This window comes from Marmota marmota, unplaced genomic scaffold (genome assembly GCF_001458135.2).
Source record: "Marmota marmota marmota unplaced genomic scaffold, marMar, whole genome shotgun sequence".
NCBI lineage: Eukaryota > Metazoa > Chordata > Mammalia > Rodentia > Sciuridae > Marmota > Marmota marmota.
Window position 1 is genome coordinate 6,336,692 of NW_025999926.1, and position 17,510 is coordinate 6,354,201.

Genomic DNA, 17,510 nt, shown 5'->3' on the forward strand with positions numbered 1-17,510 from the left:
AAACCACATTTAAGTACTACAGTAATAGCCCATGTATTTATATGTGTCTCCAGTTGGAAGGAATACATGTATGTAGCGACTTGGTCAATATCTGTAAATGAGCCAACTCCTGGTACCCAACCGACCCCTGCCCCACAAAAAAAAAAAAAAAAGAAAAAAGAATAAAAATAAAAATACATGTAACTCTTAAATATTGAAGGGTGTTGTAGGTTAAATTTCCTGTTAAATTTCCTTTTCTGTAGGAAATCTATTTGGTGTAAAAATATATGTTCAAAGAAATGGAAGGACATATCAATTTTTAAAAATATGCTAACAATGGGGCTAGGGTTGTGGCTCAGCAGTAGAGCGCTCGCCTCGCATGTGAGAGACCCTGGGTTCGATCCTCAGCACCACATAAAAATAAATAAACAAAATAAAGATATTGTGTCCATGTATAACTAAAAAAAAATATTTTTTAAAAATGGAAGGACAAGAGTGCCCATTTGAACTGATCATGGGCCCATGTGTGTGGGATTTGGAAGGCTTTTGGTCTTTCTATCAATCTTTTTTTTTTAAATGGTTGAACGGTTTGACAGTTGGCTGGGGTGCTTTCTTTTCTTTTTTTTATTGGTTGTTCAAAACATTACAAAGCTCTTGACATATCATATTTCATACATTAGATTCAAGTGGGTTATGAACTCTATCAATTTGTTGGCAGCTCCTGCAAAATAAGTAGGTACAATGATGGGCAAATTATGACCAAGACTACTTGAAAATATTTATTGTCTATAGGATGTCCATTTCTCCATTCAAAATGGTTTAACAAATGAAAGAAAACTTCACATTTGACTTTATATACTGTCCAAAAGTCTATGTCTCAGAAAACAAATATTTGGAGCTTATCAAGTTCTATGTGCTTAGTATGGGGGTAGAAAATGGTGCCCATCAGAAAATCCCTGCCATCAGGAGCTTATGGAACATGGGTTAACTAGGATATGACTATCAAAGACATGTGGAAACACATATTCAAGATGCTACATAGGATTAAATGTAAACCAATGGGCCACAGATTATATGTTATACAACGAGGGCTGATGCTGCACATATTGTAAAAAGACGCTCTCGCATACTGTAATGGCAATCTCACTGCTGGGTGCAGGGGGGTGCCACCTGAGTTCTGAGATGAGGGAGAGTAACTTTGAACAAGGCTGTCTCTATGTCTGGAGACCAATCAACTAGAAGGACGGCTTATCTGCTCCATTATCCCAAGGCCATGTTGGACTAGGGACCTCCCATTCAGGAGGGGGGAAGAGTGGTGACACACGGCGCCATGTTCAGGTGCTCACCGACATTGCGTGGCCCATGGCAATCACACTGGACAGTGCCCATCTGGACCTGTTCCTAGGCATCCTGCGTCTTTCTTATTGTCCCCAAGACTTTTCGTGCCTCTCAACTGTGCATTCACTGAGTCTATCAGGCTTTGAGGAAAAATTTTATTTTTCCCCAGCCATTTTATCCAGTGAGAGGGTTCACTGGACGCTTCTAATGCATCCTCCTTGGACTTGACTCTGAGACACTTCCATCATCCCCTTGGAGGAGTTAGGAGCATCTGTGAGAGCATGGCGTGATTTGATCCTTGTGCCCAATCTGAGTTTTAATTGCCCTGGGCTATTCAACTTTCTTAGTTTTATCTTCTGCTTTTTGGGTTAAGAAGGGTGATCTCTTGGGGCTGGGGATGTGGCTCAAGCAGTAGCATGCTTGCCTGGCATGCGCGGGGTGCTGGGTTTGATCCTCAAAACCACTTAAAATTAAAAAAAAAATAAAGATGTTGTGTCCACCGAAAACTAAAAAATAAATATTAAAAAATTCTCTCTCTCTCTCTCTTAAAAAAAAATAAAGGTGGTCTCTGGATTTTCCTGAGTCTTCTCCCTGAAGACACAATAGCATCATCACTAAAGAATTCTATTTCATTGGTTTATTTATTTTATTTATGATACAACATACATAACGTGAAATTCCCATCTTAATAATTACGTGTTTCCTTTGGTAACGAGGAGGGCCTCCACCTGCTGGGTCAACTGCTGCCTCATTGCGGCTCCTCCTCCTGTGCAGGTCCCTAGCATCTCTTCCTGGTGACATCTCATTAAATGCAGCTGACGATAACAATGCACACGACTCCTGTTCTGCTTTCCACCTTCCCTGCATCATCTTGCACAGTATCCATCCTTCAAGCATCTTCTTTGCCACCATGTACCCTGCACAGTCATCCTTCCCATTTACATACTGGTTTTAGTGTTGATTTAGTCATTTTAAAAAATTATTTATTTATTTGTTCTAATTAGTTATACATGAGAGCAGAATGCATTCTGATTTACAGTACACAAATGGAGCACAAGTTTTCATTTCTCTAGTTGTATACAATTCGTGTCATCGTACATGTACCTAGGGTAATGATGTCCATCTCATTCTACCATCTTTTCTACCTCCATGCCCCCTCCATTCCCAACCCTCCCCTTTGCCTTATCCAAAGTCCCTCCATTTCTCCCATCCACCTCACCCCCCAATATGAATCAGCATTCACTTATCAGAGAAAATATTTGGCCTTTAGTTTTTTGGGATGGGCTTACTTCACTTAGCATTTTCTTCTCCAACTCCATCCATTTACCTGAAAATGCCATGATTTTATTCTCTTTTATTGCTGAGTAATATTCCATTGTGTATCACCACATTTTCTTTATCCTTTCATCTAATGAACGGCACCTAGGTTGGTTCCACAATTTAGCTATTGTGAATTGTGCTGCTATAAACATTGATGTGGCTGCTGTTTTTAAGACCTTTGGGTATAGTGATTTGGCTATTTTTGGGCAATGATTTCTATACTTGCCAGGTGGTAGAGGCCAGTGCTTCTCAAGCTCTGACAGCCATGCAGAGCATGAGAAGAGCTTGTTAGGGGGCTTGGGGCAGGAGCTAACATTTTGTATTTTTAACAAGCTCCAAGATACTGTTGGTCCAAGGGCCTCATTCTAAAACCTAAGATCATCCTGTAGAAACAAAGAGATTCTAAATCTCAGTGAATTCACATACTGAGAACTTGCCTTTCAATCATGTCACATGCTCAGCACAAATTAGGAGGGTTATCCCTTGCAGCTACTCTGGTATCTGGGTTGAAGGAAGCCCCATCCTGATGCACCCTAGCTTGTGGGCTCTTTTCCTACCCACATATCACTCATTGGAACCAGTCACGTGGTCTCACTTCCCAGTGGGCTGGGAAATCCAACCAACTATGTACTTTTGGATGTGATAGGTGAATAGCACCTGCCGGGGTGGGCCACGCAGTGTCATTGTGTGGAGCTTACTGGCCAAGACATTGCAGTTGCTTTATTTATTCATTTTTGGAAATCTGTTTATTTATTCTAACTTGTTATATATGACAGCAGAATGCATTTCAATTCATAGTACACATATAGAGAATAATTTTTCATGTCTCTGGTTGAACACAAAGTAGAGTCACACCATTCATGTCTTCATATGTCTACTTGGGGTAGTGATATCCATCTTGTTCCACTGTCTTTCCTGGTTTATTTACTTTTAAACATGGCCATATGTGTGGAAAGGGCACAGCAAGTCAAGAATGAGCCCGTGTGGCCTGGAACGAGCACAGGAGTGATCCACCTGCTGCATTTCCCCATGAGTAGCACCAGCTCCCAGGTGGTGTGGGGCCCAGATCAGAGCTCTGGGCTGAGGGGAAGGGCTTGGAAAAGCTCTCGAGGTGGTCAGGGTATCCTCAGCTCTGTCCTCCACTCCACTTGGGAATCACTATGCTGAGGAAATGTTAGAACCAGTGAAGTCCAGGTACATCACTACACTTATTTTATAGGAATAGGGAGCAATTAAGAGCTTTTTTTTCTTTTCTTTTCTTCCTCTTTTATTTTTTTAAATACATGGCATAATCTGTTAAAATCTGTGCTTATAAATTAGTTTTATAGAAATTTACATTTGTGCCAGGAGAGATATGGGGGTAACTGAGGGCAGGGGCTGAGGGCTGCAGCTAGGTTGTTGGCCAGGGACAGAGAGAATAGGAAGCCATTTTAAAGGGAGGATGCCACGGTTGGAGACCCACTTAACCCGCAGGTTTAACAAAAAGGAACTCAGACCCTAGCCCACCTGTTCTTGTCACCGTCTCCCAACATGGTGCTGATTCTTCATTCAGTGTTCAATTAAGATGATGCTCAAAGTGTTTGGACCCTACGTGGAGTGCATACTCTGTTTTTTTCTGATATCTTTCAGATCACAATTTGCTGCGTGTCTCTCACATCCCTCTCCATATACCCCCCCCCATTTTTTGTCTTAAGCCTTTTAGTGCTGGTTATAAATATAAGATATGGGAAATGATAAGCCCCAAAGTAGTGTGGCCTGGGAAGAGGCCACATTGATACCCTTGATTCTTTCCCAATACATCTCTCCCAGTGACAAGACAATCCCCAGGCAGGGGATAAGCATCAAACCTAAAATGGCATTCTTTGGGAGGAAGCCAAATCATTGTTCCTTCCCCAAATAAATCCTTTCCCAGTAGACAGTACAGTGGGACCCTGAAGGGAAAGGAATAAGCACTGAACTCCGAGCCCAGACCCTCCATTCCTCTCTAAGTAAAAACAAATTTTAAATTCTCACAAACCTGTTTCCTGAGTGCCCAAACTGACATGCTCTGTCCATAATTAAGTCACCTCTCAGTGTGGCATATGGAAGCAAAGGTTCCTCCTTTGGCCACTGGCTCATTGTCCAGCAGGGAAGTGGCTCCACCAGGTGCATCACTTCACTACTGAACAAAGGCAGTGCTGATCCGTGACATTTGTACCCAGCTTGGTCATTTTGCACTAACATTAAACAAAAGATGTGGCCACATATCTTGCTCATATTCATGGCCTTCTTCCCAGTGATCTGTGTTTTGGGTTGAGTCTGTTAAGACTGTCTGTGAGCCATGCATGGAGAAGGCTGACCTGGCCAGGGCGGGCCTGTTGCCTGAGGCTTGAGCAGGTCTAGCTTAATATCAGGAACTAGGGATGAATGAGTCCTGAGAGCAGACCCTCCCAACACAAACCCCGCGGTTTCCTCCTGCAATGACCTCATCAACTTCCATGGATTTGACTTAAAATATGACTTTTTATGAACTCTAGTAATTGTACATATTAATGGGGTTGGGTGTAGGCTTTTCCACATGGGCATACAGCATGTGCTGGTCCAGACTCCCTCTATCCACCCTCCCCTCCCTTCCCAACCTCTAGTGATCACTGTCCTACATGAGGTTGACTTTGGATTTAACTTCCATATGAAAGAGACAATGAGGTACTGGCCTTCCAGTGTGTGGCTGATGTCACTTAACATAGTGTCCTCTGGTCCAATCCATTGGGCTGCCATTGATAAGCATTTTGTTTTTCTTTATGGCTGAATAATACTCCTTTGTGTACACAAGACACATTTTCTTTATCTAATCATCTGTCAATGGACACCTAGGTTGATTCCGTAACTTTGCTATTATGAATAGTGCCACAATCAACATGGACATGCAGGTATCTCTTTGGTATGCTAATTTCGATTCCTTTGGATATATTCCCAGAAGCAGCATAGAAGAATCTTGTGGTAGATCTATTTTTAGTTTTTAGAGGACCCTACACTAATTTTCATTCCCACCAACAGTACACAGAGTTCCTATTTCCTCACCTGTGTGTGTCCCAACTATATATATATATATATATATATATATATATATATATATACAACTATCACATGCAAGACACTTTGTNATATATATATATATATACCAAGTATAATTATGTATCTATGTAGTGACATTTTGAGTAGTGTCAGGTATCTCATCATAATTTTGATTTACATTTCCCTTTTATTCATATTTTTTTGATCATCTGCCTTTTTTCTTTTAACTCTAGAAAAAGAATTCCTAAACCCGTTATTTTCAGGCTGAACTTATCTTCTAAACATCTGCCTGGTGTTTTAGGGAAATGTTCTCCAAGCTTCTCAAACTCATCCTCATAGGGTTCTCTCCCTCCTCTCCTGTGTGGGTGAAGGCATCTTCCTGGCCTCTCGGTCCAGAGGCTCTGGAGGTACTGTGGACTCCTCTTTCTCCCTGGGCATCTCTAGATCTGCAAAATGTCGAGGTGAGAGGCCTCATCCTTAACTCCCTCTGTCACAGATGGGCTCTGTTTTTTGACATTTAAGTTTGGATTTTGGTATTAATATCCAGATTGCCTGCGGGTTCTTCCTCTATCAGCCCACCCTCCAGGGCTATTCTGCTAGTTCTTCAAGCACTTGCAAACATTAGCTCATCTTCTTGTCGCCTTCCGTATCAGTATCAATACATCAGCCTCCTCTGAACCTGGCTTGCCCTTTCTGCTTGCTGGCCTGCAGGAGCACCTGTGGACATCTGCACGGCCCTTAAAGGGCAGGCTGGGGGCCTTGTCTTCCATGAGTCCTTTTCAGTATCCTCAGTCCTGATCCTGCCAGGCACTTCAGAGAGCAGGTTGCTTATGTGTCCTTTCCAAGCACAGAAGCATCTCTGTGGGAAGTGTCTTGAATCAGTTCAGGCAGCAGTGTCCAAAAGAACTTTTGGAAATGTCAGAAATACCCCATATTTATTTATTTGTGCTTCATCCACTGCAGTAGCCACTGGCCACCTATGACCACTGAGGATTAAAAAGGTGGCCAGTGGGGCTGAGGAGCCGAGTTTTTAATTTAATTCATATTTCCATTTAAATAATTACACATGACGAATAGCTGCAGTTTGGAAGCGTGCAGAGTTAGAATTGGGTTCATTGTATATAAGAGAAAATTTGCAAGAAACAGTGAATCCCCGAGGACAGAAGTGCACCATTTTTCCCCAGAAGTCTGGACGTCAGCAGTTTAAGGCTAGAATGGGATTCTGGGTGCCTTAAAGAACCCCGGCTGAACAGCACAGGCTCTGGCTGAACCCCTCAGGGTCGCAGCCGCCCTGGGGAGTATGAGGGGCCATGCAAGCCACCTGCTTCCTGGACCTGGCATCCAGGACCCTGGAGGGCTGGTGCATCCATTCTGGACAATGGAGAGTATGGAGACCCAGACTGCAGCTGGACCAGCAGCCCCAGGGCCCGTGAATCCCATGAGACTTTGGAAGAGAGCAGGGGTTACCTGGAAATCAAGCGGTCATTGATCTTGTAAAGCCCCATCCTCACATGTAGACAAGGAAGACAGCCATTTCTGTTTCCATCTTCTTGGTTTTGCTTTCTGTATTGCTATTGTTTACATCACATATCACAACAAAAGGAAGATTTTCCTCCTCGTTCAAAGCAGGAAGCGGCGTGATGGCTTTTGTTCCAAAACCCTGGCACATCATCGTCTAGACCAGAATGTTAATGAGGCCATGCCTTCTCTGAAGATTACCAACGATTATATTTTTTAAAGCACTGTGATTTGAGTTTGCTCGTTTTATAATTTTTAGATGCTACCGTGCAGATGTTTGCCATCGGCAGTTGGTACTTAAATAAGAGGCAGATGTTCTTTTACTGTGGTGCTTTGGAAATGGAACATCACAAGCAGGGAGTATGTGATTTTTTAATCTACATTTTTAGAGCTGCATTCAATCAGATGTCTGAAATTCGAGTTAAGCATTACTTTCCATTTATAATGGTAGTTTTTATTATTTTCCATTTATTGAACTTCTTCTGGAAGTATGGTACTTTTAAAAGTTCTCAGACCTGTAACTAAATTCTAGCATACTTACTATTGATCTAGATTCTATATAGTCATCCAGATATTATTTTTTTTTTAAATTACACATTACTTTGTGGTCCCAAACTGAAATGTACAAGGTTAATAATATTTTGTATTTAATTAAAGCTGTTTTGGGTATTTTAGGCAATTAAAACAGTGTAGATAATGAGACTGCTCCATCTGACTGCAGTTTTAATATATTAAATTTGTCTAGTCATTCTGGCAAAAGAGACTCTGAAATTTGCTGTGAACATAGATAAAATGTTGTATAGATATCATTTTTGGTCTAAATTACTGAATTCATTTGTAGGTAGAAACTGATAAAATGTTAAACAGATGAAGAATTAGTCTTAGCAACTGATTGTACCACAGGTTCCTCCAAGGTTTCAAGCAATGGGCAGAGTTTAAAATTATATGATTTGTTCATTTTGGTTCTTACTGTATAGCAAGATTGAGTAAATTTTAGGAGCCATTATCACTTGTATAAGACTGTATCTAGATCTTTCAAATGAAAATTATGCCAGAATGAAGTTGTTTGTGTACATAAAGGATATACGTGTACAATGACATTTTCCCCTCTGAAATTGTATTATTTATTATTTTGAGTAAGATTAAAAAAAAATACAAGATTTAAAAAGAGAGAGAGAGAGAATATCCTGGCTGCTTCCATGAGGCATTCCATGACCCACGCTCTGTCCATCATAGACAAGTCCTGGATGGAACAGGTGAGAGAGCAGGGAATATCAGCTCTCCACCATAAATATTTTCCTTCAGCTCTGGGAAATTTTCTTCTCTTATTTCTTTGATTATTATTATCTTCTTCCCTAATTTCTCTGTGTCTCTTGGCTAAAGTCCTGTTAGTTCCATGTTGGACATCTGGACTCATCTTCTACTCTCTTCTTCTTTCCCTTCATAGTTATTTTTTCACTTTTCCCTTTTGGTTATTCATTCTGAAAGACTTCAATTGTGTCTCTTTTCTTCCATCTCTTCTATTAAATCTTTAACTGGGAAACTGTATGTTTAATTTCTGTGAATTTTCTGGATCCTTTCATCACCTTCTTTTCATAGCAAGCTGTTTTGGGATGCATGGATACATTTCTTGTCTAATTTTCTCTAGTTTTTAAAAATTCCTGTCCTTCTGAATCATTTACTTTCTCCAAAGTGTATTGTTCTGTTTTCAGGCTCCTTCCTGTTTGTGTGGTTTATTTCCCTCCAATGCTAAAGGAGCCTAGATCTCCTGTCCATGCCCATGAGTGAAAGGGTGGTTTTGATTGACAGTACTGCGTGGGTTTCCTTATAGCTACCTGGAATGAAAATCGCAGGTTGGGTGGCTCTCTGTGCGTGGGTGGGCACATCAATCACCAGGCTCTGCTGCAAGGGCTTGGAGTTGGTGGTTTGTGACCATCCTAAGTTCAGGAATAGTTTCAGGTCGCCACCTGCAGGCCACTTTGAGTTATTAGTCTTACTGTCTGGGAGATTCAAAGGGTGGGATGTGGGAGTCGCCAGAGTCCTAGGAAGTGCTTGGTGATAAATAGGACCTTGCAGGTAGCTGCGGAGCACATGTGGCATCTTTGGTGGGAGACTGAAAATCTCTCTCTCTCTCTCTCTCTCTCTCTCTCTCTCTGTCTGTGTGTGCGTGCGTGTGTGTGTGTGTGTGTGTGTGTGTGGTGTCTTTCATGGTGCAACAAGGCCCTGGCATATTGGGGGCCGCCTGGAAGAGTCAGACAGCACACCATGAGGCAGGACTCTTTTGGGGAGCAGATGGCAGGTCAGGCTTTTGCAGGCAAGGACTGGGCGGTCTTGCACGCTGGGTTCTAGCCTTGGTATGGGTTCTGGGTGGACTGGGCTGGTAGCAGTCGCACTTAATGTGTTGGATGTTGGAGGGGTCTAGTGGGTCGATTGGGGCGGTGGGACTGCTGGGAGATGGGGTATTGAGGAGTTCAGGGACCGCACTCATGTGTGATGATGGGAACCTTGACTGTTTTCATGGACCTTTTCGTGGCTCTGTCCAAGGTCTCACCATGTTCCCTCCCTACCTTTTCAGTGGCCCTCCTGCACCTGCGTTCATGTCCTCCCCTCGCTGCTGTCTGCACTGCCCAGCTCAGATTCCTGCTGCGCAGGGGCCTCTAGCTGCAGAGGCTGAACCAGGTGTGTGTGTATGGCGCGGGTGGGGTGGGGGTAGGGCTGGCTCCCAAGGTGTGCAGAAAGTTCAGAAGGGCGGGGCCGCGTTTCCTGAAACTCTTCCTAATAGCGGAGTACCTACTGGTATTCAGTAGACCTCCAAGACAAGCCATGAGCATGAAGGGCGCAATCATCAGATAGGGTGACCAGAGTGGCAGCCCACCGTGTCTGAGGCTTCTGCCTAGATCCTCACCTGTGACCACTGTTACCTCCCTGCCTCCCACCTCCTAGCTTGCTGCCTAATCTTAACCTCTGGCTTCAGACTGGGGTTCCAGCTTCAGTGTGCTTTGCACCTCGGGATCTGGAGTGGGGGGTGTGGGGCTAAGTTCCTGTCTCTCGCTGCATTGGCGGCTTCACTGTTTGTTTGTGAGGGATGGTCTTCTTGCAGAGTCGCCACTCTGCCTGGAGCCTTGGGCTGGTTCCTACCTCTCCCCAAAGGTTATTTCTGCTTCCGCAGCCCCAAGGGAGGGCCTGAGAGAGCCTTCAACTTCATGAGTTGATCCTCCTGTCTACAGGTGAGGGCGGTGTGGGGCCTCAATTCCACTCCCTAGTCACAGTCTCAGTGCCTCTCCCGCACCTGCTGTTGGGAAGTGGATTTGTGAGCTCCCTCTGCTGTTCTGCTCCATGCCCCCGCGGTAGCGAGGCAGAGTTGTGCCCCCTGGAGGGCTTTGGGTCAAGTCATCTCGCTGACCTGCGCATAGGGGGTCCGCAGCAACAGGCTCAGTGCCCGCCCTCGCCCCAGATAGTCATCCCTGTCCCCAGCGCGGGGCCTCTGTTATCCTTACTGTAGGAGCAGCAGCCTGGTCTCTGGCACACATTCCCCAGCGTCACCTCTGCAGACTGCAGAGCTAGCTCACCCAGCAGGCAAATAAAGGGTAGAGCAGCTGTGAGGTGGGCATCTGGCCTCTGGAGACATGCCGCTTCTCCACACCTGCCACCTCCTCCCATTCAGGGTTCTTGCCTACAGGCTAGGATCCTTGGGGGTGTAGCGCTGGAAAAAAAAAAAGAAGAAGAAGAAGAAGTTACACCTTCAGGGCTGTTCAGGGACCCTTCAGCCCAGAAATGCCAAAGGCTGGGGCTGGGTGTGGGCTCAAGGCTTCACTCTGCGGTGGTGCTGGTCACCCCTTTGTGCCCTTCCTCCTCTCCACATGGCGTGGTAGGGAGTCCACCAGCAGTCCTCTCCTGATCATGGACTGGGACACTTCTGTGGAGTAGGGATCCAGTCACCAGCGCCACTCCTTCTTCCAGGTGGTGGGTACTGGATGGACCAGAAGGCCTGTGGCCAGGGGCCAGAAGCTACTTACTCTACTGGAAGAATCCTGGTCTACTGATAGTCCCTCAACAGTCCTTCAAGCGCAGCTGCCAGAATTGGCTGATACTTGGAGGCATATTTCCCGGAAGACCAGAAAATATCTCTTTGTGTATTGGATGCTGTTTCTGATACATTTACATTTCTTCATGTTTTGTATTTTTGTATTATCTCCACTAGACTTTATCCTGCTACAACCATATTAGTTTTTTTTTTTTAAATATCAACATGTGGGTTTAGACTTAAATATATTTCTACTGAATTATTCTTTTGAGAAAAACACATAGATTGAGAAATTATTAAGGGGTGCTTGAGTCTTGCTCTTTCTCCATGAGTTATTTTCTAAGAGATAAAATAAGTTTATCCATCAGGTGCAAGTGTGTGGAATGTGAGGGATTAGTAGGGTGCATACTACTGATTATTCCAGGTTAATAACTTTCCACAAAGAACTGCAATCCTGTTCCCATGAGAATTCGTTTGTCCCTCTGTCCACTATGTTTGTATGTGTAACAAATATAAAATTACTATAACTTCATTAAACAAAAGAGGACTTCAGATAAGATGAAATTTACTTACTTTCTCCGATACTCTATGAATAGTAGAACTCTCAAGAAAAATGAAACAATAACCATTTGAATCCTACCGAGTGTGAATACTGGGGCTTCATGAGATTGTAGGGAAAAAAAAGTGTGGTAGGGGGAGTTTCCATGGGCTATACATGACCACATATGTGTATAAAAGACTTATGTATTTGCAACCAAGGGACTGATTTACGTAAAATTCTAAATTTTCTTTGAAGTGTTCACTTTATTTCAATATTTCTAAAAATTTAATTGACACATTATAGTTCATATTTATATGGTACAGTATGATAATTTGATGTACGTACACAATGCTTAAAAATCAAATCAGGGTAATCAAATCAATTTCCACCTCCTGAAATACTTACCATTTGTGTGTGTGTGTGTGTGTGTGTGTGTGTGTGTATTGGGAGCCTTGAAATTCCTCACTTGGTTTTCCCTGAAGTCTGCCAGACCAGTATTGGAGGCCACATTGGCAGTTAAAGCCCTTGTTTACTTTTGAGACATGCTATCTGGTCCAGTCATTATCAAGAATTGCAAGAATAAATTATCTTCACACAATGTTGTAATGTGACTGTGGACTAAATTTAATCAGTTTTAGAGCAAAGAAAATAAAAGTTCATTAAATACACTCCTCAGTAAAAATTAGATTTAAAAATTAATGTTGAATACTCAGTCTTTTTGCATAGAGAAGAATTGAAAACTGAAAACAAATACAGACATGTGAGAATATTTTTTCATTATTTATGTGTGATGATAAACACATTTTTAAAGCTTATTAAAATTGATTTACCATGCATAATGTGGCAATGATACCAGTACTTATCTGAATATATTTTTCTGCAGTTTAAATGAGAGAGAAGTTCACAATTGAAATTACTTAGGAGAATGTCTTGTGCAAACACTGAATTTGGTCAATATTAATATATGAATAAAGCAATAAGCCTGTTTTAGAAATGGAAATTTTTGGGGAATTAAAGAATCCAAATTCTTCATTTTATAGTTACAAGTATTAAAACCAAAGAGTATCAGAAAATCTTCGGAGTCAGAAACCATTAATTATAGTGTTACTGAGGAAAAGCCTTCTTCAATGTTATTTCAGTTATAACACCCTGACTCCACATGTGTCTTCAATTTTCTTCATGTGTATTTATTTCTTAGGGTTTACAATATGTGACACATAAATATGTTGGAGGAAGCTTTAGAAAAAAATAGGTACTTTTAGAAGGGGATTTATTTGGGACATTCAACACTACCACAGCGCTTAATTTCAAGAAGAAATAATTCCAGAAAATTCTCCCAATGAGCAGATGACTAAGAATGCAATAAAACTGAAATGTAACTTACTGCAGATTCTGCAAAAATGAAGTAACTTTTTCCTTGATATCTGGCTAAAAGAGGCACTCTATTCACTACACAGCAAGAGTCCCAGTCATTATGATTGCACGATGGCACAACAACCTGACACTTGTTTCTTTCCAGCTCACATTTGTTTCTGTTTAGGCAAATCATCTGTCAGAAATATCAACTTGCTATGATCCTCACATGAGGAGAATATTGTTAATTGTCTTGATAACCTCTGTGTTTTGAATTATATTTTCCCAACCTTCACACATATGTCAGTGTTATTGATTGGACATGATGTGTTCCCCTACAGAGCTCTTGTGTTAATACAGGAAGTAATGTTCAGAGGTGAAATGATTGGACTGTGAGAGCTAAAGTAACCAGTCCATCTAGTATGAATGCACTGAATGGGTAGTAACTATAGGCAGGTGGGGTGTGGCTGGAGGAGGTGGGTCACTGGGGGCATGCTCTGGAAGGATTCATTTTAACTGGCCCTTTCTCCCTTCCCTCTCTCTTGGCCTCCTGGCTTCTATCAATGGAGCAGAACTCCTCTACCATGTCCTTCCTCCATGATATTACAGTTCACCTTGGTCCCAGAGCAATGGTCTCAGCTGACCATGGACTAAAACCTCTGTAACTACGAGCAAAAATAAACTTTCCATCCTATAAGTTGTTCTTGTTGGGTATTTTGGTCAGAGCAATGCAAAGCGAACTAATACAACCACACTTGAAATCTGGAAAACATCTGCTTTTCTTCCTAGAACTGGTGTTAAGTCCTCTTACTCATGCAACTGAACAGGTTTGACAAGTTGGATAGAAATCAAGTAAGATAATTAGTATTTTGTCATTTTCTTTCTTTTTCTTGTTTTTTTAAAGAAAATAACCGATCTCTTCCTAAATATCTAATTTATTAGGAAAGCTTTTATTTTTTTTAATTCAATGACATTATTCTATATTGTCTCTAAAGAACATTTCCTACGCTTCATTCTTTTTTTAAATATTAAACTACTTCCCTATATTGAACGGTAAATTTCTACACAGTGATGATTTCACAAGTGCTTTACTGTTACTTGAACCAGTTTTATGGGGGGTAATGTGCTTCCATTTTGGTGTTAAAAATACCAAGAATACACTCAGTGAGAGAGTGAGTGATTGTGTGCATGGCTGTGAGTGAGAAAGAGAAAGGAGATGAGAGTGAGTGTGTGGGTGTCCTGGAAGGTGGAAGAAGATGCAAGACACAAGATAATAGCCATGTTTTATTCAGAGGCAGAAGTAGCCTATAGCCAACCTGCCAGCTCTAGATTCAGCCCCCAGCCAGTTCTACTTAGCTTCACTGAGCCATTCCCATAGGCCTTTTAAATATGCAGACCAGACAAAGAAGGCACACTACCAATGGGTTACATCAATGGGCACATGGCCACAACCAATGTTTATGATCTTGACTACATATGTTGAGTCAGAGTGTTCATGATATTGACTACACACTATAAAAACATAGCCTGCTGGAAGTCTTGGTGAGGGAGCCTAACTATATCCATTTTGGGCCTGCCTTACAATCCACCCCTTTAGGATTCCTTGCCATACAATCTACACATCTGAAGTCTACTGCAATAATCCCTTAGTGAGATGGGCAGGGCCCTTCATCCATAGGCTACAACAACAATATAAGATGTAACAACATACAACCAGAAAACAAATCCCATCACCTAGGATTATTAAAGACCACTGCCTGCCTCATCCCATACTGAAGTGCCAATAAGTCTCTCAAGCCACATCCAATTCTCCAGGGACATAGACTGGATTCACCAGGGTTGTCTAGTAGCAGAACTCACAGGAATTTCCATGCATACCCAGCATAGCCAGTGTTTGCTACTTCGGCATAGGAGTATGCTCAGTTCACATTGGTATTGGAGAAGACATACCTACAGATGAAAGTACAAGCAGTCACAGGCATTAGTATAGGTTAATCATATCCATCCAGGAAAATGCATGCCAGCTTTGAGATTGGGGAAAGCACAGTGATACCACACTCATACAGCTTGGTCCTGAACTTTGGCAGACTCAGTGTTCACCAACACTAGGGAACATAGTTGGCTAAAGGAAATAACAAACATTTCCCATCTGTGGGACCTGGTCAAGTCACACGTACCCAAGGTGGTGCTAGGGGTGGGGGGATATTCACTAATTTTTCATGGTGTCACAAGGAGATCACACTCCAATAAAGTAGAATGTGATCACACACCCAATGAAGGTGGAGGGCCTTTATTGTCCAGGGCTATGTTCAATCCAGTTTGCCCTCTATTCAATTCAGTAGGAACAGGCAAAGGAACATTTCCTTGCTTCCCAAACCCCAGCTTAAGTACAACATCCTTGTTGTCACCTGGACCTGTATTGGTCCTGCTATGCTATGCAGCCAACCCCCACAGGAGCTGGTCCCCATCACCAGGGATGCTCACTCAGAGCTCCCAAATTGCCCACTCATCCCATTGAGTGTTCGTGCCATTCCCACAACATATCACAGGGTGTCAGTAGAGGGCTGTATAGCAAGAGCAGACCAAAAGGTCAAGGGCTGTATCCTGGATGCTGTGCTGAGTCCTTCATAAAAGGTATGTTGATTGCAGTCCTATATCCTTGCTAACACAGGCCATTATATTTCTCTATCATGCCTGCAGCCACTGAGCCGGCACACAACAAGCCTGTAGCTGTATCCACTGCCAGCAAGGCAAACGTGACCTCTTTTCACCTCAGGAAAGGGCCAATATAGTCAACCTACCATCGTGTTAAAGGGATATTATCCATGCATCACCTGTCCATCTGTGGCTCCAAGGCATCAGGGTGTGGATGTACCTGAGCACAGAACACACATGCCAAAGCAGCCCATGTTAGAGGCAGACCCCATTGTTTGACTACATTCCACATAATTTTCACATCTGCATACTGTAAGTGATGGTGCAACAAAGCCACCAAGTCAATGGAAGGTGCCCGCCCTAAGCCCCTTACCCTAGCCAAAGCATCTGCTTCATCATTTCTTGGGCTATCAGGGGAGCATGACCAGTAATATGTACAACAGTTATCTCCTTTAAAAGGCCTATGGTCCAAAGGACCTGTCACATAGCTTGACCCCATAAAGGCTAATGCCCTACCATCCACTTGTTCACTTTCCACATAATAATCCACAAAGTTGACCCCTTAAAAACAGCCCAGCTATCTGTACAGATAATCAGGAGTCCCAGTTCATGCAGTGCCACTGTCCATATGGCACATATAACTCATCCCATTGACTGTTCTGTGCCATTCCCACAACATATCACAGGGTCAGTAGAGGGCTGTATAGCAAGAGCAGTCCAATAGGCCAAGGGCTCTCTACTGGATACTCAGTGTACCAAGCAGTATTGCCCACTGGGGCTGCTCCTTCCTTAAAGGGTGATGGCTCTATTAGCTCATGTTTATCAACATTGTCTGTTGTTTCCTCAGCTGAATATTGAACCAGCCCTAGAATCTGTGGAGCTCATGGGACAAGGGGTTATCAGAAAAGACACTCCTTTGTTCCAAATATGCCCCCCCACTTTGCTGGGGCTCTCCCAATTCTGCAGCCATCCTGCCACCAGATACCTGGTGTATACCAAAACTTCAGCAGCACCTGTGCTCGCATCCGAGGCCACTAGAGCTGCATACACAGCTGTGAGCTGCTTCTCAATCAAGGTATAGCAAGCCCTGGCACCCTTTCCCAACTGTGATGAGAAGCCTATTTGTCTCTGCAGCTGCTCATGCTGCCCTCATAGGCCCTACCCCAAACCCTACTGGATTACATGAATATCCAGCTTGAAGGGACAAGCTGGGTCTACTACCTGCAGGGCCTGAGCTTGTTGAATAGTTCTCCTAGTGGCTGGAAGGCCTGATCAGCTGTTTTGGTCCAGTTCCACTGTGCCTCTTTCTTCACTAGGACATAAAGGGGACAATATAATTAGGCCAAATGGGCGAGTAAAAGCCTTCCAATAGCCCAACAAGCCCTCATAGGTCCGCAATTGCACTACCATTGTTGGTCATGGACGTGCCTGAATTGTATCAATAACATTCTAGCTCAACTTTTGTCTTAACCAAACAAACAATATTCAAAAACTGACTGACAAGCCAGGTCCCTGCACCTTGGTGGTGTTTACTACCCAGCTGCATGTGTCCAAATGGTCCTCTAAGTTGAGGCTGCAAGCTTTAAATCTGTGAAAGAGTCAGAAGGCAACAAAAATATAATGAAACATATACAGTAGGTGGCTGAGTCCACTGGGCCACCAAACCATGTGGCACATGGTCGGGCTATGCAAATAGCTTTGTGGTAACACATAAAATATCCATTACTG